The 21,872-nt window shown below is 45.6% G+C and overlaps 1 protein-coding gene across 4 annotated transcripts in view; it reads left to right on the top strand.

Annotated features, from left to right (window-relative positions):
• Positions 1 to 21,872, top strand: part of LOC108627127 (LIM/homeobox protein Lhx9) — a 205,217-nt gene that overhangs the window by 94,028 nt on the left and 89,317 nt on the right. For all 4 annotated transcript variants that reach the window (XM_026815354.1, XM_026815353.1, XM_026815351.1 and 1 more), the window contains one exon: positions 19,923 to 20,044. The gene's annotated coding sequence lies outside the window, so the exon portion shown is untranslated. The remainder of the gene's footprint in view (positions 1 to 19,922; positions 20,045 to 21,872) is intronic.

Here is a 21,872-nt window from a genome sequence, read left to right as displayed (position 1 = left end):
TCGCTCTCCTACCCTTCTCTTTCTCATTCATTTTCTCGGTCGTTTCGTCTTTCCTCTCTCTCGTACCTCGTTTATTGGTCGCCCTCTCTCTCTCTCTCTCTCTTAACCCGTCCCTCTCGCCTTTACGCTCATCGTCCGTACAAACAACACACACTAATATACCTTTCGACTGTACATTGAAAGAGAGAGATAGATGTACACGTACGTGCACGGGTACACTGTGTGCGTTTGGTGCTACACGACGAACCTCTTACTTTAGAGGTGTTCTGTTACCGTACTTTATCCCGGAGCCACGGTCTACACAGGGTGACCGGATTGAGACCCGACACCAGGCCGACAGGTGGCCTGGCTCCAGAATGAGCCTACTAGATTAGGCTCGCTGGTGGATAACGCGTTGCATATTTCCGTTCCCCTCGACCGACTTTTTCGCCAAGAGAAGAATCTGAAGTCCTTCGTTTTTCTCAAGCACAAGAAGCGGCAGCTTCTTCCACGAATGTGCGAGACTATGTTTCGAAATTCATCCGTGTTCTTCTTTCTTGGAGAACTCGATTGAACTATGAATTTGATTATTTTGTAAAAAAAAAATCAGATACCAGGACGTGCGATACCTTTGACTTTCAATTTTTAACATAAACGTGGAACTTGTACCGGATTTTTTCCCGGATAATTTCTACTTCGACTTCTAGTGTCTCACGACAAGAATGCCGAAGAGCTTTCAGCTCCTCGGCGAGGAAAATCTGGTCAACCGTCGAAAAGAAGGTGAACTAATAAGAACGTGTTGGCTTTTAGACGTTGCCCCGGGGAATGACCAGTAGCTGAGAAAAGTCTCTAACAGTAGATGCTAATTTTGTAACTGCGGACACGATTGTTGTTTATTATTATGTATACTAATGGAGCGCTAAGGGGCCAGGGCTCTCGGTCCACTCCGATCCGAGAGACTTTGGCTAATTCGACCTCCACCTCCTAACGATGGATCATAGCGCGAAATGGGAATACAGAGTCGAGTTTCACGGCGCTGGGCTGCTTCCCAAACCATAAGCAGAGATAATCCGCGGATGCTGAGCGGTCCGTTGATGCACCCTTTAACAAGCGTGGGCCATCTTCCCGCGTTGTACGCAGGGAAAACAAGCTCTCTTTCATTCGCTCCGAAATCGACTACGGTTATTCCTCCAGGATCGCGAGCCGTTTCGGTATAGGCTAAAACCCATCGACGAAAGTTGGCCGGATCAGAGGACGTCGAAAAGTTAATTTGCTCAACTTTTCTCATGAAATTTCCAAAGTTCCCGTTCATTTACATCCGCGCGTTGCTGGCCCTCGATTACATCGACTCGTTCCCCTCGTCGGCGAATCTAACCCTTCCCTCTCGTGCTTTTCCACAATTATACCGGGACAGGTTTACGTTCAAATTGAAACAGTATTTTCTAAATGAAAATTTCTTTTATTGTATAGTACAAGGATGGTTTTGAAATAGATATAATATTTATACTGGTAGAAGTTCGATTAGGATAGCTACGTTAACGCGATGAAAGGTTTACATCAAAATGAAACATGAAAGAGAGAAACATCTTATCTTTCTTATCGTGCACGGTACACTTGAATCGCGGAGGTGGAGTTGGAGATCGCGTTATCGGAACCACTCTCGATCCTCTTTTGCTCGAGATGTTACAAACGTGTAAGCACACGCTCGTGCTCGTGTACACACGCATACATACACGTAGCAATCGGGAAAAGCGAGAAAGTGGATTGAAACGCGGAGAAGAACAAGACGGATACGCGCGCGACGCGGCTCCGAGCAATAACGTTAATTACTGTAATTCCGAAAGCTACGGATTCGCCGGCCACTCCGGCCATTTTAGCGATTTCACGGAAATTGAAGTACCGGGAGAGGATGAACCTGCGCCAGGGGGATTGGACGAGATAGGGGAGACCGCTTCTCTTTTTTGTATCAATCGTGGTAGAAGCTCGATTCGGTTGAGTTTTACGCGATGCGCCCGGATCTCTTTTCACTTTTCGCTTCTTCGTTTGCGGTAATGATAAGCGAAACGTTATTTTAATACAATTAGTTCCAATTTCTAGAACCGACGTTTTGACAGTAAATAAAATTAATCGAATAATTAACGCGTACTTTCAATACTGTATGAATAGAAAGAAGGCAGTTATATTTACAAGAATGTGCTTCTGCTTATTGTTCGTTACAGGAGTAAATATTCCTCTTAATTTCGTATTCATACGTGCGCGAAACATTCAGGAAGACAATATCTGTTTCCTCGAACGCGGACGTACTTGTACACATTTCCGAACGTTTTATTCGTACATACGTGAACTAACGTTAGAACATCGAGCTGCCATTAAGAGGCATTACCATCCACGTGAAATCGCTTAGACTTTGGACCATATTATCATCTTCACTAATAGACCGCGTTCTCACGCAGTGAAGGCCGAAACCTAAGCTAAACGAAACTAAAACCGCATAGAATATTCTGAAGTAACTGCCGATCGATGAACCCTCGACAACCCCTGCTACTTTGCAAATTGATATCAAATTTTACTATTAAATTTTACTATCGACGTGGCCAGTAATCGTTTTATTCGCATTACAAGTTTCATTTTATTTCGAGTCTTATTTGGTGGTATCATTTAATTGTACGTTTGAGAGACACTGTCCGTCTTCTTTAATCTTCGTGAAAAAAGGAATCGGTTCGCTATCTTTCACGGAATCATCATAAAAACCGATGAAATCGCGTCGTATCGCGATTTATATCGATTCCACTGTCACATGCCCGGTGAGGAGGGAGGCTCGCGTTATTTATCGTTCAGCCGACGAAACAGTTTTTGCGCTGTCGCGTTGAGATTCGATTTCCCGGTGACGTCTGCACGGGCAGGGAGAACCTCTGGCCGCGCGTAGGATCCTAAGATCTCCTCTGACGTCTGCTTAATTAATTACCATCCGCGGTTTTAATTAGCTGGGGCTTCTACCTTCTCCCGTTCCCTCCACGCCTTCCTCGCCGCGTTGTGGAAAACCATGTGGCCGCCAGTTCGTTGCTTCGTCCTCTATCTCTATCTGCCGGAGTTTCTATGTGTAATCCGTATGTACGCACACGGGCGAATGTGGTTTCACACAGGCTGGAGTCGCTGTGAACCGACCGTGACATGTCCACACCTTCCACGCGTGCACCAGGTGCCGGGTCTGTCCTTCACGGACGCATAAGTGCGTAACCTGGGATGGGTTAGAACTCGTGAGCGCGATAAGAAGACCGATTAGGGTTGTAAACGAAAAGTGGGACGATCGAAGGGATTCCGCGAGGACAATGTTTGGATCCGCGATACCGTTATCCGGGGAAACAATGTACAACGTTCTGCAGCAATAATGTCCAGGTGCGGTGCACGAGTCTCTCGGCACGGTTTACGAGCGCCGAGGGAATCGAGAGAAGTGTACTGACTACACGGCTAGCTATTCGCGAAGACAATTGACAGAGAAGAGAAACTTTCTGTCGCCTAAAGTTAGAAATTGATTTCGGAGAAGCGTCGAAGTGGGAATTTTATCGTCAGGAGAATTTTCTGTCCCACCGCGCCCGGGAATTAATCCGGATTTTATGAATATACATGCATCGCGCCCGTCGATAGGAAAGTTTCTTCCGTAAATCGAATTTTCAGAATTGAAAATCGACGGTTCAAATATTTTCGGGTAGCTACCGTGTATGTATGTAAATGCTATGACAGGAATTTTCCCATGGACGATTTAATTGCGCCCGTGTGTATGCGGAATATGTCGACGCGATAAAATTCGTAATTGTCATGTAGGAACAAAATTATATCCGGAGCTTTCGAATAATCGTCCATTTCGCTAAATCGCATTGACGTTATTCAATATCAGTTCTCTTTCAATTGTCGATTATCCGTAAGAATTAGATGGAGTTCGTAAATTATATGGAGTTCCCTGCATTCCGTAATAAATGTAATAACAATCATAATGGTACGTTGTGTTACATTTAGAAACGATATTACATTTCCGCAATGTTTCTCGTCGTACCGCGAGCGTATCGCTGGAACTGGGAGTTACCGGGCACGTCGATCTGACCAAAAACAATCGATTCTCCATCACCATGAATCGATCAAATCGAGCAGAACCGCGGGTAACATCGGAGACGGTAACAGCCAGCCTCATTTACCAAAAAAGGCGAGTGAAAGGGGGCCCGTAGAGTTATATAGCGAGAACGAGTCGAAAGAAACCACCGGTGACAAGGAGGGAAGCGAGGAGAGAGGGTAGCCGAGCGTTGGGTGCCCCGGTTGGGTGGGAAGGGTGGTCAGCGCAACGATACAAAGACAATGTGTTTGTTGCCGATTAGCAGAAGGACGAGGTGAGGTTTTTACGAGAGTTCGAGGTACGGTTCGTCCATACGACGGTTCGAAACGGTGGGACTAGCCGAAGGGTGGAGGGCGAGCAGTCGTTTACAGCCGAAGAGAATCGGGGCCCGTGGCTTAAATGACCCCTCTTCTTTCTCGCTCTCTGCCAGGCCCTGCCACCCGCGGCTTCCCCACCTGTGTCAAGATTTACGACAATTCGCTTTTTGCCCCCTTTAAGAGCTTTTGTATTATCTTACTGCCTCCGTTGCTGCTCCCTCCGCGGAGCAAATGTACCTCGGTTTCTCTCCTCGTTCGTCCAGCGCAGCGCGCCGCGGCCTTGTTGTTGCCTTCGATTCTCGTTTTCCGCCCGTCCGCGTCTGTCTTCTTTTTTACTCCCCGCTTATTTCTGTCCGCTCCTTTTCGTCTTCGCCGTCTCTTTCGAGTCATTGTCAGTCGGTACTCCCGTCCATGATACGGACGAGTATATTTGCTCAAGTAAGAACGAGCGGACACTGATGTACCGCGAATACAACTGGAACACCTGAGTTCGCCATTATTATTAGGTATTTTCTATCTCTTTTCTCTGTCGCTCCTGTAATTCGTATTAATCGATTAGCTCCACTATTCGCGTTTTGGAAAATCTTTTCACTCCTCAAAATGAAACTCCTGTTATGATCATTCCTTTTTACGCTGCAAGATAATGGAGTAATTTTTCAAATCATGAAACGATTGAAGCGTTCCTCATTGTTAACCACTTTGATTCTAAATTCTTTGAGGCTTATCGTTAACATCGGCGCACCCCGTTTAATCGGCATTGTAATTCAACATTAGGCCGGCGTCATCGGTAGAAAGATCACGTTATCGTTCGTTAGCATAAATCTCAACACTGTAATACCGTTATTACGATCCTAATCTGCAAGTATGCCCGCGTTCCTATCTTTCTCTCCTTTCATCTTTTTCTCTTATTGCTCCTCACCTCGATTCGATTCGATTCGCTCGCGGGGCCCCTTCTCCTTTTTCCCGCCTCGCTCTGCTCTGTCTCCATCACTTTTAACCTTGAACTCCCTCGTTACCGTATCACGCTTCAGAGCGCACGGTTTCAAGAAGTTTTAGAGATCCTCCGGGAATCCCATTATGAATCTTGCCGCGGAACCGAACCCGTTCCTTCCTACGAACGTATCCACGATGATGATGAAACGGAGATCGGGCCAATCAGTTCGTTCCGGGCGTTCGACTCCTCGAGTCCGAGCAGCGGTGATCGCATCGTTCAAGAATGCTGCTGATTACTGTTTGAGCGGAAGAAATAATATGTCCAACTTGTGTTCAATTAGTATTTAAGAAATATTTCTCCAGCATGCTTTTACCATTTAAATTATAGGTCTGAGAATCTTTGTATGAATAGTGTGTCCATTGATCTTCATTAAATACCAGAATAGAATTAACAGACAAATGATTTAAAGCGTTTGTTGGAGAATGATTTTCGAGATCCAATCCCCTTACGTTCCGAATTCAAACGAGACTTGTCTAAGATAATTTGATATAAAATTTCTTAATCTTCTTGGAAATTAATCCCCGATCTCCGTCGGTGTCACGCGATACAATGCGCCAAGGACACGCATAGACGTCGTCTCTCGGGCATCGGGGAGTTGGGACGGGGAAAAATTTAATTAGCAAAAGCCTGAAAATTAATTGCGCCCGGCGTCTTATTGTGCTCTGGCCCTCTCTGCCTCGAAGCGTTACCGGGAGGACCCGCGGCATCGTATACACGGGGAATGTAATATTCACAACAGCCTATATTCGAGCTAGCAGTCAGCCTAGCCACCCCTTTCGTCCAGCCCCCAGACTCGCCCCCGTCGGCTTTGCCATCGCATAGTAGTTGCTCCATGCTGAAGGCAGAGTACACACTGTGCTCGAACGCATCGATAGCAATAATAGCGATCATGTGTTCACCATAGCCGTATCCATTAAAAAATATTTATTATTAATCATAGCTCGGGAATGAGACGTTACTTTGATATCTATTAAATTGGTCATGCAATTTGGCAAGCGTTTGGTATTTATCATATTACAATATTAAATCATAGTTTGCGATAAATCTTTGTTATTTTACATTTGGTTACCATAAAATCGTGGCTACATCTTTTATCAGAATTTCTGAATTTTCGATTGTTAGCGGTCGCCATGGGGTTTGCTCATGGTGTGTGCTCACCCTATGGACGTAACGGGGCGGCGGTGCCTGAGGGACGCGCGATACGACATTATTAATTGCTCCACAATACCAGCGTGCAGGGACAGCGAAGGGTGCTCACCCTTACCGCTCGTCGATCGGGCAGCCACGGTGGAAATTTCATTAAGTGGATTCTTATAGACGCGGTTTTCAGATTAACAGTATGATATGTGCTCCCGCTCCAGTCCACTCCCCGAGACATATTAGATCGCCGCCCTCCTGTGTTTGCAAAATGACTAGTCCGACCGTGCAGATCATCTATTGTGCACTATCTACTTCAGTTTTTTTTCTGCCCTTTGAGAATTAGAGTAAAGGATATTGTCAGAAATGTGTTAGGGAGCTTAAAAGCTTCTTCGTTTCGAAAATGTGCATTACCGATTAACAGCAAGCCAAAAATATCGGGAACGAGTGAACAATTTGTGAGTATGATTTTTTAAATTTGCAACCTCGAGAATCACCGTGGGAAAAATCATCTCTGCAGCGCTCGCATCGAGTGGTTTGATTAGCGTTAACTATCCGAGCATGCGGAACATTCGGTAAATTTGGCAAATATGCCGAGTACCAAATACTTGGCGAATATTCGGTGCATCCCTAACAGCAATTAAAGCGAGGGAGATTAACCATGAATGTAGCAACTCGGTCGGTCAGAATTGATTCATTATTGTCGGTTTCTCCAGCAAAGCGAGAGAGGGAGAACTACGCTCTCTAGCTAAGATAATGTACAATCTCTGTCGTCCCATCCGTAATCGCGTTGTATTAAGTTTCCTTCATTACTTCAGCTATTACCACGATCATTATCAACGGATTATTCCTACTATCACAAATTTTGTCAGTTAATGACGTGGGTTGGTGACACCGGTATTGCATTTTTAATAAGATTAATTTGTTTGTTCGACCTGTTTTGAGTTCGGCTGGTAGGAAATTAATTTCCGTTAATGAACATGGTTCTAATTGACTGTTAATTCGTACCATCTAGTCGCAGCGTCAGTCAAAGCTGCTCAGTGATCTCGCCGGCTATTGTGTGCGTGTTCCTTGCAATTAAGCGGATAATCGAGTACGATTAAGGGAGATTATAGTGCAGAATTCTTCGTTAATTAAATGTTCATTGAGTTATGCTAATATGTGCAATAACGCTACGTATTAGATCAATTATTTCTATTAACTTTTAAATCGAACTCTTATGTATCCTGTATTCAATAAACAAATCCACTTATTCGGGAAACGAAATGATTAGCACGATAAAGAAACAATATAGGCGTGCACCATCGATTTAGATTTTTCTTCGTTAGAGCATGGCACTGCCAGTCGACGTTCCTCGCGTTCCTCGGGGGTTGAGTCGGCTAACGAACGGCGGGGATGAAGGAGGGTTAGGATGCCCTCAGCCTGGGTGGATGAACGGGAAGGGGTTGAGGTGACGGGGGTAGGGTTGAAGGTAACCGACACCCTTTCGCAAAAAGTAATTGGTTAATGCCTCGGAAATGAGTTTAGTTCCTTTTTGCTCCGTGCGAGCGTACTGCTCCTTTTTCGGCACCTTCACCATCCGCTCGGCCTTTTTCTCTCTTCTTTGACCTTTTTCTCGTATATCGTAGGGACGCGTGCGCGCCCGCTCACACCGCCGGTCTACGCTTACACAAACGCGAGACACAACGCTTTTACTCTGTTCGTCTCGTAAAAGTCTCCCTCTTTTCCCGGGCTCTTCTTCCCGACACCCTTTCACCTTCGAAACTGTTCTTTCGTCCCTCTTCAGCTCGCGAATCTTCCCTCTGGCCGTTCCCGGCCTGTTCTCGCATGCACGCGTGTGTTTTTATACTCGCTCCGGGGCTCCAGTCACGCTTTGTGCCACATTGTGCGTGCCTTTGGAGCCCCATTATCTACGTGTAAAAGTGTCATTACGGCCCGCGGCGAGGCTTCAAGACGAGGAAGACTCTCTTCCCCTTCGTCGTTCTTCGTCGAAAGAGACGAAATTTGCTTAAAGGACTTGTCCGCGGCGATTCGTCAACTCACCCGGAACCGGGGATTTTCTTTCTCTCGTCCGCCCATCACCCACGACTTTATTTTAAAATTGGATGAACGCATTCAGTTGCCACGCTCGATTCTTCACCGGTTCGCCAAATTGCCCCGCCGTGTTTACCGATTTTATTCAAACGGCAGTCTATTAACGATTTGATAGAATTTATCGTCGGAAATTTTCCGTCCAGTAGCCTGCCTGTAATTAATCCATTAACGGCGATCGGTACGAAAATGCAGCAGCTTACAAACAACGAGATGGACGTTAATGGGTTAATATCTCGAAAGCGATTAACCATTTGTATCGAAAATTGACTAGGTACACGTTCATTCCGACGGACTTTGTACGCTGACAACGAGTCGTCCATTCATTAATTCTAATCTGCCTCGTGGTCAAATGTACGCCAAATGTGCACTGCATTTCGATATTTCTTGTAAATGTACTCGTTTTTCTACTTTTATCATATCATATTTTTTTCATTATATTGGCTCATCGTATAACAGAATCATTGATGAGCAATCTTATCACTAAAATTCTCCCAACGACTTGTCAACCCTTCCTCGGCTTCTTAACCGAAGGCAAAAACTAAGAAAGCACGGGGGACACGGATTCGTTAGCGTTCACCGTTGTTTCAAGTCATTTTCGTTTTCCCGCAAACCACGACGATACGTCGTTAACAGAGGAAGAAGCGGGACCCCTTTGTGAATTCCCTTGCACCCTTCCCTGTCCCCGCGCGCTAATGGTCTTAACGAACCTGACGCACCACCGTTCCCCGGCTGGGGTTGATACGTCGACCCGCGGCGGCGGTGCGGCGATGCAACCCAGAGGACGTCTACTTGATATAATTTCGCGGTGCACGAAGACACTTCGATTATCACCAATTTACTGACTGGCTCGGTGTTTATTCGGTGACCACCGCCGTGGCCCCCGTGGCAACGCGAACGACAGGAAACACCGGATGCTACCCGCGATCGATCCTCCGCCCCCCCCTCTCGAAATCGCTTGACGAAATTAGATGGTTAATCACGCGTTCGCTTTCATACCGTTTCCCTTGATCTCTTCACTGTTCATCGGGCTTTAACACTATCAAGGGAAGTTCAATTACTTTTAGTTTCAGACCTTAAAATCATAGAGAATTTTAAAAGCCAATTTAAATATTTGATAAGAATTTTTTGTCATCGTGTTTCTCGAGTGCTGATGAAAATTAAGATTAATCTTTATATAAACGAGATTAATCTCAATGGACCGTTAGGTTCCTTGAAATGATTTATTTTTCCAAAGCAGTGGAAATCTAATTTTCTCCGTGGGAAATAATTCGGTTGAAGCTTCAGGGAAACGTTTAATTCATGACTCCGCCCTAGAGCTCTTTTTCCGCGTTTCGTTTACTCCAATTTTCTCTGATTAAAGCAATTCAATTCGGTATCAACTATTCACGGCACTCCGTCTGTGAACCCCCCGGAGTCATTAAGGTATTAGATCTAGACCTTGAGGCTGCCGTCAGTTGATAAAACCAGCAGTAGGTAGTCTCCCTAAGTAACACGGTTCATGCGAACCTAACATCTTTCATTCTGTTCCTCTATACGGAATTCACATTATATCAGATATAGAAATTATCAGATTAAAAATATCAACATTGTTGCTTTTATATATGCGAATATGATTCATTTTAATATCCTTTTTTAAAAATATTCTATAATATATATATACACGTTATACCATTTGCTGTTTTAATGTAAAAAGAATGAATGAAAAGTTTCTCATTCATGGTTCTGACAACTCTAAATTCGCATTCGAATCGGTTTACACGTCTGAGTTTTTGCCACCACGTCTCGAAGCCGCTCGCAATTTCGTTTACACCGGAAAGCGACGGTAAATCAGCGACTTAATGAATTCAGCCGGTGGACGCGGCGCAGGACCATTTAGAAAGAGCGACGAGTAACCGTGGAAGGGGGTTATTCGCGGTTATCTTTACGAGTCGAAGAGATACGCCTCCCTTGTCTCTCTTCTCTACACGGCTGGTTGTCCCAGAAGCATTTCGGCGGGAAGGGGTGGTTGGGCTCTGCTCGCCGCGTTGCCAGGAAGTCGACGCTAAATCTTGCCCCGATGTCGAGCCGCCACCGGCCCGGAACCGTGGCCCGTTCGTTATTCTCGTTAACGTTATGATCATTGCACGGCGAAACGTGTAATTTCGAATTAGCCGACGTCGAGGATCGAAAGCCCCCTTTGTCGGTTTCGCCCAGCGACGTCCTCGTTGTACAGCGATTCGGTTTTGAAACTGATTTATGGGAACAATTTATCCCCCGTTGCTATTTTACGTTACATTGGCAATGATTCTTTATAATTTTTCTTAATAGAACAAACGTTTTTAGTTCAAGGAATGTTATGACTATCGATCGCTGATTGGGAAGAAAGACCGTTCCCACTTGTCCCGAGACTCCCTGATCGTGTTTTTCCGTGAAACTTTCTTGACGTTCCACCGGCTTATAGTTTCGTCATACATCCAAGAGAGTACAAAGTTAGACGCTGCTATACTATATTAATTCCTACGCAAGGAGCTGTTACGGAATAAATTATTGTCGTTGTTTCGTCGAAGATCCAATTACCCTCGCGTTTCCTGTTTCGTTCATCAAACGACTCGCCTTGGAAAAAAAAAAATCTTACTGGCTCGAGGAAATGTTCTTCAACTGTATCGCGTTCGATAACGACGGTCGAAAGTATCCGAGTGAAATATTCCAGCGGCGCGGCCGCTTCTGGGAATGACGAACGGAGCGAGGAATCGCATAACGAGCACGCGTCCTCGCCTATTTTCGCGTAAACGACCGCGAGACCCGGCGGGTGTCAATTATATCCGTGAAAAATCGCGGGACGCCTAATTGGTAGGGGCGCTCTAATTGGGCCCGGTGTTTAAACCATACACGCGGAACCGCACTGGTTAGATAAGCCCCGTAGGAACGGGTTACCGAGCTCCCTCCTCTGGGAATGATTTCTTGATTCCAAGGCGGTTCCGCTCCGAGATAAACTAATAATATTGCTAACGCAAACCTGTTTAACGTATCTATTACGCGCGGGGATATGCAAATCTCGGTGGTGCGCGCGATCCGACGGTAGAAACGGCCGTGTAAAATATTGATTTAATCAATCCGAATCGTTTTCGAACCGTCAACCAGCGCCTTGCGGTCATTATTCAGCGTACCTTCTCTCTTAGATTATTCGCGTTCCAGAAAAATTCGCTTGATCGTTGATAGGAGAATTTATGCGCAATTCGAAAGTGTTATATTTAAATCTAGTCACTTGACGAATGCAAATCGTTAAAATTTTTCTAATGTAAGCCTGTGTAAATCGTGGTAATTGACTTGGCATACTTGAATGTAGAACAGATTGATTCGTTTATATTTTAGTCAGCTGTATACATCAACGAGAGAAGCTTCTAAAACCCGAGCTGTATTTAATTTAGCGAAACCTCCGGTTTCGTGAGTGTCGCTACAGTGTAGCTTCGATCCGACACGGAAGGGTTGAAGGGTGGTGAGCGTAAAAGGTCGTTGCACAAAGCCTGGATTCTCTTGAAAAGGTGTTGTTAAAGCGATCCTTCGTCGTGTAAGACAGTGTTAGGGCGCTGGGACGCGCGAGCGCATCGTCGCCTTTAATTAAAGCCATAAATCAATGTCAATTAGCTTGGTCGCGAGCCGCTCGGTAATGAATTATAATTAACAATTAATAATAGAATAATTAGCGACGCCAGCAAGGAAAGTTTCGCCGATGCTTGCCTTCTCTTCCGGCAAACAAAACCCTTTCGTTACACGACTGGGCTTTCTTCACTTACGGGGTCGTTGGAAAACGCGACGACCCGGTCGACTTTTAATGAATCCCCCCGGTTCTCTCTCGTTCTGGATCGGTTCATTAAAACGTGCGACCAGTTACTTTCTCGCGAAGCAAATGGTGAAACGATCCGATTCCTCTTCTCGGCTTTTTCGATAATGACACCGCTAGGAGAATGTCGGTCAGCAGACGTAACCATTGATCTCGGGATTTCGATAAAGCTCTCTGTACGAAGCAAGTTAAGAAGCTGTATCAGAAGTTCTTATTCTTCATTCGACACCATTTATATTACTTATCATATAACTTCTCCATCTTGGATATTGCTATTAATCTATCAAAAAACTAATGAATAATGGGACAGACATCTCGGTTTCAAGTTTCTTTTGATCAACGCCGATCCAATTAACCTACTTAACTTTTAAATTACGTAAACCCAGTCCGGAAATTATCTTTTATGTAGAACGTAATCAGAGGACAGGCATTAGAGAGAAACCGATTGATTCCTAGACCATGAGTTTCGGATACCGATGAGATTCAAATAAATTTAATGGTAGGGCTGTTCGCGTTGGGTCCTGAAAAGGCCCTAAGCCTCGCTAGGCGAGCAGGTGACCGGTGTGGTGGGGTACGCGTGGACCAGACCGACCGGTTTACATGGCTCGAGATCCGAGAACGCCTCTCTGGTCCTGGGAGCAAAAGAGGTACGTCCACCGCACCGGCTCGAGAACGTACCGGTCGGGACTCGATTCGAACGAGAAGAGGGGGAACGATCGTGCACGCGACGAGGAGAGGCGAAATGCGAGCATAGGATTCTTAAAGAAATTCGGTACCATATCGTTAAAATCAGGCATACTTGATTTTACAAATCGTTCACTTGCAATCACTTTGCATACAAATTCGGTGTATCTCACGTATTAAATATATAGTTCGCAATCTTTCATGGGATACAGATTGATATAATTTTATTTCCTCGTCGATTTGAACTTATTTGTGCACGATTTATCGCGAGAGGAAGACTCATTGGGCGTGAAATTTAGTGCAGTGGAAAGGAAGGAACGCTCGGTGAAAATAGCTAATAATTGTCGAAGACACGTAGTCGTTGCGGGGGCGGTGATGAAAAAGAACAACACGAACGTTGAGGGGCCGAAGGGGTGCGGAATAAGCAAATGGGTGAGAGCGAACAAACGGTGAGGCCTCGCGGAGGAACGGGGGTTGGAAAATTCCGGGCAAGAATCTATAGGAGATCCGTTCAATGGCTTTCCCTCGAATCGTTCCTCTCTCCGTACATCTTCTATTCCCTTTTCCGTTTCGCATATCGCTCGAATCCCGATGGCCATAACGATGCTAACGCAAACAGACGAACTGAATATTGTATCGAAAATGGAATACAAAACTGGCTGGCCTTCCTTTAGGAATATTCCTGTTTTCCAGCGAAAATCGTTGGTAAAGTGGCTCATAAGGGATTTCCATTTGAGAATACGAATCCTTAATCCTACATTTTCCGAAACACAAATGGTGACTCGTACGAATAGTCCCCGATGATCATGTATAGTACAGATTCACTGTTAAGTATATAACTATGACAAGGTTGAAGGTTAAACAATCGATAGGAGTGTCTACTCGAAATTGAGAGGCAGCTTGAAAAGCAGTATATGACGATAATCGCGAATCGCGTGTCGAATCGATCGACGAAAGTGTTTCTTCAATTTGCAAAACGCTCCACTCGGGACGAGCAAGGTGGAATGCCAAGCAGACAGATCATGTTAAGGAGGCTGAGTGGAATAAACAAACAAGACATTCGGAACGAAGACGAGATAGGGAGAGACTGAGAAGGAGCGAGAGAGTGCGGGAGGAAGGAAATGGAAGAGAGTAGCAAGAAGGAGGAAAAGGAGAGTAAAGATGTCGATACAGAAGGACGCTCGAGTAGCGAGGATCGAGCTTAAGAATGGTAGAACGAGCGGATAGAAACGGGCCGCGGGGAGCGGTGGCGACGAAATGGACGAGTCTTGTTGGGGGTTGAAAGGGGGCGAGTGAGAGGGTAAATCTTAAATAAAGTGATATGGAGTACTTTCGTATAAAAGCTCCATTTCCAGTGCTCCCGGTCGACGAATACCTTCAACACGGTTCCAACGTTGGAACCTTGTAAGGATTTTCGTTTCCCTCCTTCGCGTTGACCTCATAAGGTATCTCTCCTTCTCTTCCTTTGCTCCGCGCGCGCGGGCTAATGTTTGCCCCGCAGCCACTTAAGAAATTAAATGACCGATCGTGCCGCTGCTTAGACGGATACTCTTCCATTAAGCTCTTTGTCGATCGAATCATTCCTCCTCGTTCCTTTTTACTTTCTGTTGTCAGAGATACTTTCAATCTCGTCGCGGTGGATCGAGAATTTGAAACGTCGTTGGCGGCCGTAAAGAGATACTCCATCTCGAGATCTAAGTAACTCGTGCAAATACTTTGCTAGATGAGCAGTGTCTTGATGTTACTAGAATTCACAGTAAGATGATAATAACATGATCAATAGTGGGAAAGTATCATCGAACGTTGAAACCTTTGAAGAGAACAGTGATTACGTGCTCATTATATTCGTACAACCTTCCCCCTCATTACCCAACATCTGTTCGCTTTCCCGTTCGCGTCTTTGTCTCGCGCTTTTACCCTTTCACGTTTTTTCTTTTTAATCGTTCTTATGACGACTGCATCGTGTCACTTGGCCTAGTAATTGATATCGGTACGCAGTATGCAAGCCCGTCCGTGTTTTAATTGAGGAGAATCGGCGGAACGACGATGCAACGGGGAGGAAGAGTCGGTCTTATTGGATCCGCAGACTAGAGAGAACACTGGTAAAAGAGAAGGGAAGAGAAGAAACGGGGGTGAGAGGATTATCGTGTTGTAAATACGAAGAGCCTGACATTATTCGGGACCCCCGCTGCTAATTGGAGTAACTTTGCTTCTCGAACGTGATTGTTTACCGTTCTACCGGCGGCAGCGCACGAAGAGGGATTGACGCGTGTCAGCCCTTTGAATCCGTCCGTTCTTTACCTCTTCGGTGAGAGTACTAATTACCGTAGCTAGTTGCGAGCCGAGCGAACCCAGACGACGACGCGACGTCGCGACGGTATCGCGTTTTTCGAGGTGTTCCGGCCAGTAGGATGTCCTTTCCGGGACGAGAGAATTTTATGCCAACGAGTCTTTATGAATAAAACAACATCGGTGATTGCAGTAATTGGAGGAAACGGTTAATTGTTCTTTTCGTGCGGGGGCCACGGGTCCGCCGTTGCCTCTTACGGGGCGACCGGAAGCGGGCTTCGATGCACGGACCATTCCGTCGAGAGTTCGATGTCTGGTTCGAACAGGTGCTTCGTTCGAGGATAATTGCCAATGGACGATTTCGGAACGGATTTCTTTCTCTACCCATCGAATGAATAATTAAACTGAGGGGCGGAGGGACGCGAAACGTTACTTTAGGAATATTTCAAAAATATATACGACGATGATACAATGGATTGCTCCCGATGTTATCTACTTCCACTGTGTTCCCCGTAACCCCTGACAGTAAAGCAGAAAATTAATTCAGACAACTTCCTGAACCTGAACGTTCCTATGGAACCGCTCCGATTCGGTTGGGTAACAGATACCGACTATATTTCATTAGGAGAGAATTACTTTTAAAGAGGCAGGGCATTGGCGAGAGAAGTGTAGATCATTGATTGATAAATTAAAACAATTCAATGATCTATTTATTACAATGAGTCAGTGTTCCATCTATTCTGAGAAGAATTTCAAACTATCGATAACGATTCCCAAGCGAAGCTACGCAGTAGCACAAAAGCGACGCGATTCCATGGAATCGGTTTTCGGAGCACTCTGCTATATACGTATATACATACATGTATACACAGCGTATATGTATACATGGTATAAAGCGGGGCTTCGTTTTAATTAGCAGTAAACAGCCTCCATTAAGCCCGGAGCAGTAAATCACCCACACTTATACACGGAGGCTCCGTTCGAGGCTCTTTCCCTCGTGTATGGAACACAACGAGGCATCTTCGGTCGACGTGCTCGCAAGCCTCGAAGGGAAAACGAAGAGAGGAGTAACACTAGGTTGAACGGGCAAGAGGATTGGCCATCGGGGGGGGGAAGGCAGATGGGAAGGGTGGGGTGTACATTACATTTCAATTTGGCTCTGTCCGTCCTTCTTGCGGAGGTGAGCACTCTCCCGAACCCGTGGACCAATGCGCGGCCCCGAGATCCTCGGAGCTTGCGAATTTTCCTGGTACCTCCCGCGAAAGACATCGTTCCCCTCTGTACAGAGATTCCGCGTCGCCTTCCCCGTTCTCTCTTTACCCCCTTCCCCAATCGCGTTCCTTTTTCGTCTGAGGATGACGGAAGTTACCCTGAAGAAACTAGCTCATGTTTTAATATCCGTTATTGATCATTAATTCTCCTCTGTCTTTGCAAACTTCATTGTTAGTGTCCTTAATCTTTTATCCGGGATGGAACGGTTCGCTCGAGTTTCAACTTGTTCAACTCGATTGTCGTTGCTACAAAACGGATAGAAGGGGTCGCATCACAGATTATTGACCCTTACCTTGACCGAGGTCAGGACGACGGGACGTGGCAATGGCAATGAAGTTTCCTGAGACCCGTAGAATAGGACGTCTCGAAATTGACGCGGTCTTTCCGCATAAACTGGTTCGCGAGGATCGATACGTACACAGACGGACGGAGAAAAATAGTAGCAGGTGAAGGGGAAGAGGAAGCAGGGGGGTTGGAGGATAGCTCGGTCTACTGCAAGTGAACCGACGATATACGATCCTGCAACTTCATCTCGACCTCTTCCATAAGCCGGAGGGTCAGAAGGTCGAGGGCTTCGTCAAGTCAGGAACCCGTCGATCCAGTTTGTGCTCGGAATCACGATCCCGTTTTCACCTCAAAACCCTTGAACTCGACCCACGGAACCTACCGTCATTCCACGCACGTACACCGTTCACTTCAGTTTAACAATATGATTTAAAATCAAGTGAACAATTATCGCTTATAAGGAAGTGAGATCATAAAAAGAACTTAACTCATTTTACGATAAAAGGATTCATTATAGGAGTTCGAAATTCCACTTAACATGATTCAACTGTATATCGGACTACATGGTCGTTCGTCCACGTGTACAATATAATTTCTCGCGATTTCACGGCGACGGGGCTAACAATGTTGCCGGGAACAACGAGCGACCCGGGCAATGTAGCAAATTCTTATTACCGGACGCGGCACGGAGCGGCGTGGCGGAATCTCGTGGCGTTCGTGGAAAGAAGGTGGAGGCGGTCAGAAGAAGGCCTTACAGACCTCGTTTCATGCGGCCGCACGGGCTGCAATGGAACCCTTTGTGAGCCCCGGGGCCCAACAAACGGGCCTTTGTCCTCCGTTAAAAAAGACGAGCGGAAGGGGCGCACCGCGCGCCGTAGCGCAGAATGGAAAACGCGCTCGCTCGAACAAATCGAATCTATCGTTCGCGTTGTTTAGTTTCGCGACGTGAAAGGTAGCCCTGTTCCCCGTGCCGAGTCTGTTAGCTCAGTTGTTCCCGAGTGTTTTCAAACACGATCCGCTCGTATGTATTTTTTCTTATTTCGTTTTACCGATGTTTGTCCATTTTATTATTGTTTCATGGATGACTACTGTAAATTTTTATTTCTAGAGACAAGAGAAAAACACCCGTGCAGTTCTGAATAATACATTCGATGATACCTGTGTAGGTGTTATGTTATTGCTGAACGAATTTGTACTGGGAAATTTTGTTTGATTCGATATCGAGTGGACGTATCGGCCTCTGGTTAATCCTTAGTTTTAATACTCTTCCGACTTTGGATTTATCGTATACACGTCAATGGGTTGTATGACTTGATTCACTCTTGAAAGGAAACGCGATATACTAATAATTAGATGCTAATCAATAGTGATCAATAACGATTCGAAACGGTTGCTATGTAATTGGTTAAATAACGATATCGACTACAGAATACTTTGAGCGGGGCAAAGGAAACCTCGTTATTAAAAAAAACCGAGAAGGGGAGAAAAATGACGGGGGAAGAGAAGGTCGTTCGCTTAATTCATTCCGCGTTTTATTAAACGACGAAAACACGGCCGCTTTGTGCGGAGTAATAATTCATATGGGTTCATTGTTCCTGCTCGTTAAGATTTTCCTTTGAGACGACCGAATCTCTTGCATCGGCTCGTCTTCTTCCCCTCAGCTCGTCGCCCCGCCTTGGCTTAATGGCGTCTTCGTTAAAATTACCGCGATACAGAGGGTTGGAGGACAATATTATTAAAGATATCTTTGAAATCTAGAAAAGTATCTCCCTTTCATGATGACATTGAACGACATATTTATACAATTACTTTTTCTAAAAAAATTGGCCTTAATATGAAAACACAGTGAAATCCGGAAAATCAGTTAGTGACGTCGTCGCGACGACTCGAGCCGGTTCGTGGAAACTGCGCTGCGAGTAATAATTCCCTGTGGCCAAGCGTCGCGACGTGACTGCACGCCTTGAACGAACGAGGGGTTGGAGGTAGAAAGTACATAGAGGGGTTTGTCCTTTCCCCGGGGACACCGCAAAATCCTCGGCTCGCAAAATACAGGCTACTCGAGCAGGTCCCGGTTGTGGAAGCACGCGGTCCGTAGTGAAAAAGAGAGGGAGTCCTGGTCGAGAATCGTAAGCAGAGCGTCGTCGTTTCGCAACGAGGTGAGGCGAGGCGAGGCGCACGTGCTGCTGCCAGCAAAGAGCAAGTTTCTTTCGTTAAAGGGGCGGCGGTGCGGCGTGGCGTCGCGTCTCCTCGCCGAGGGAGAAACGGAGAGGAGAAAGAGAGGTGAGGTGGTGTATCCACGGCCGATAATCCCTCCGGTGTTTTTCTTTTCCGTTCCCCGACCACGGCCCACTTATCCCGGCATCGTAGAAGACCTCCAACCCTCTCTACGGCCCGTTTTATCGGGTGTCGCCGCGGGTTATCGTCGTGGTTGCTGCCACGGAGGGTGAAAAAGGGGTTGAGCTTCCGTGCCGAGGCAGAGCACCGGCTCCGGTAGTGTGAGGTTGCTACCACCTGTTGGCAGGACAACGTCTTAGCCCCCCCCCCCTCCTCACCCACCCCCCGGAGCCAACGCCATCCTCCTACTCCTTCGGTCCCTCATCCTCCTTACCAGACACTCTCGTTTCCTTCTTTTCTTTCTTCTTTCCATCTTCGCTCTTTTTCTCCTCTACCACTTTCGCTCCTCCTCGTCTTCCCTCTTGGCGCGTTCCTGAACGATCGCCACTCGGGCAGCAACCACGATTCTTCTACTCGTATATATTCTTCTTGAAGAGTAAATCAACGATCAGGTGGAAACGATTTAATGAAGATACGGTTAGGGTTGAATTTTTTATGTCTGACTTGTTCCTCTCTCGACTACTTACGTATCTTTAAAGGGTTATTCAAATATTATTTGAACGAAGTATTATGTAGGAATTCGTGTTCATAAACTTTCTTTTTTATGTTTAGGTCTTGAATCCACCCTTCTTATCCCCCTCATGCAAGTACGAACGAATCTTCCGACTGCTGCACGTGACTTAGATGGCCGGCGAGTAAGGGACTTAGGAATTCGATTCGACTGAGCCTCGACGGTAAGTTCATTTGTCCACGTTTGTCGATTTACATAAACAATATTCCATTCAAAATTACGCCCAGCCCGTCATAATTTTAATTATAATTTTCATAATCATAATTTTAATAATCGTCATAGAATACATTTAGCAATGTATTTCTATGAACTTTTGAAAAAGACCACGATCGAAATCCATCAGCATTTCCGTCCCATTCGAAGCCGCCTTCGCGTTTATATCCGGCGTAATTGAATTATGCCGGGTGTCTAATTGCAACGGCAGTATTTAGCATAGAGTCCGTTGGCCGAGAGCCTTGGTGTTCCATCAAGATCTATCAACCTGTTTACGTCGCTCGGTGTTCTGTGTTCCGCAACGGAGAAATACGAGGGGGTGTAGTGCGGTGGCCAGATGCGATGGCCCGGTATGAGGTCCGGTAATGACACCACTCGCTTCTCCTGCGTTAGTATTTGACGTCACGACACGGTAATGCTCCCTGCGCATCCTGCGCCCCCGCAAATGAATCTTGACGAGGTCGGAACGACCGGTGTCACCTGATAAATGTTAGATATCACTGTTTACGCGCCCGCGACTTTTCCGTCGCCGTGGAAAACATCCGCATTAAATGAAAGCAAACGGTAGAACCAGACCGAGATTTCGTTCACGTCAGCTCTTTCAGAAAACAAGCTTTGCTCTCCAGATACAGATAAAGAAAGAACCTTTTACTCCACTCGTTAAAGAATAAGATTTCTGATATGCATCGTTGCATTGTACTTCTGTCACATTAAAGAATAGAAATTTTCCAAATAATGAGTATTTTCGAAAATCTACTAATTAGCATTGCAAATAAAAGAGTCGGTGTCAATAGCAAAGAGCGTATTCCAAAATCTCGGGTTCACTAGAAGTGGATGCCAAGATCCTGTCCGTTTCTCATCGTCATCGCGCTCGACGTCGCAATGACCATCGTTTGTCCCGTGCCGTACCCTTAGACAGCTAGAGAACATCCCTATCTGCCAGTCATCGCTGACAATGAGCGTCGAATGAAAACGCGTGGGGCGGCGTATCTTGTTTGCCCATTTTCGTACCGTTTACCGTCTTTATTCTTACCGTGGTTCCCAGTATCGTTACGTGGCACCGTTCTCAATTAGAACATCGGTGAAACTGAACGCGCGTAGGTTTTACGAGCTCAAATTGATTTGTAGAAAAAGTTTCTCTGCTCGAAGTTGCTTACGTAACGGGAAGAGTACAGGCCCTTTCTGTATACTCTTCTCAGCTGCTAAGTATCATGCGCGTGAAAGGTAGATTCATTTGCTTAAGGATGTATTGGCTATACAATCAATCCCAAAAGTTTATGTACCTTAGAAAAACGCATTTCCTATAATTAAAAATAGTACATTCTTCTTCTAATTTCGATATTTAACGAGTTACGTATGATTATTTGGCATTTTATTGATGTTGACAAAATCCGACCATCCCAGCGTCGAAATGGCGAACTTTTGACAAAGAATTTCGTTTTTCTTCAGTAACTCCTAAATCGTTGGTCCTACGGGAAAATTACATAAGACCTTTCTTGTAGAGGACGACGAGATCTACAATTTCCATATAAAAGTTTGTCGCTAGCATTAATAGTTTACGAGTTATTGACGAAAAACGAAAAAACAGTTTTTTGCAAATTACTCATTAACTATTGACGCTAGCGAAAAATTTTTACATGGAAATTGTAGATCTCGTCGTCCTCTACAAGAAAGGTCTTATGTAATTTTCCCGTAGGACCAACGATTTAGGAGTTACTGAAGAAAAACGAAATTCTTTGTCAAAAGTTCGCCATTTCGACGCTGGGATGGTCGGATTT

The sequence above is a fragment of the Ceratina calcarata genome, unplaced genomic scaffold, assembly GCF_001652005.2.
Source record: "Ceratina calcarata isolate Rehan_Ccalc_2016 unplaced genomic scaffold, ASM165200v1 scaffold44, whole genome shotgun sequence".
In the NCBI taxonomy this organism is placed as follows: Eukaryota; Metazoa; Arthropoda; class Insecta; order Hymenoptera; family Apidae; genus Ceratina; species Ceratina calcarata.
This window is presented reverse-complemented; position numbering and strand designations above follow the sequence as displayed.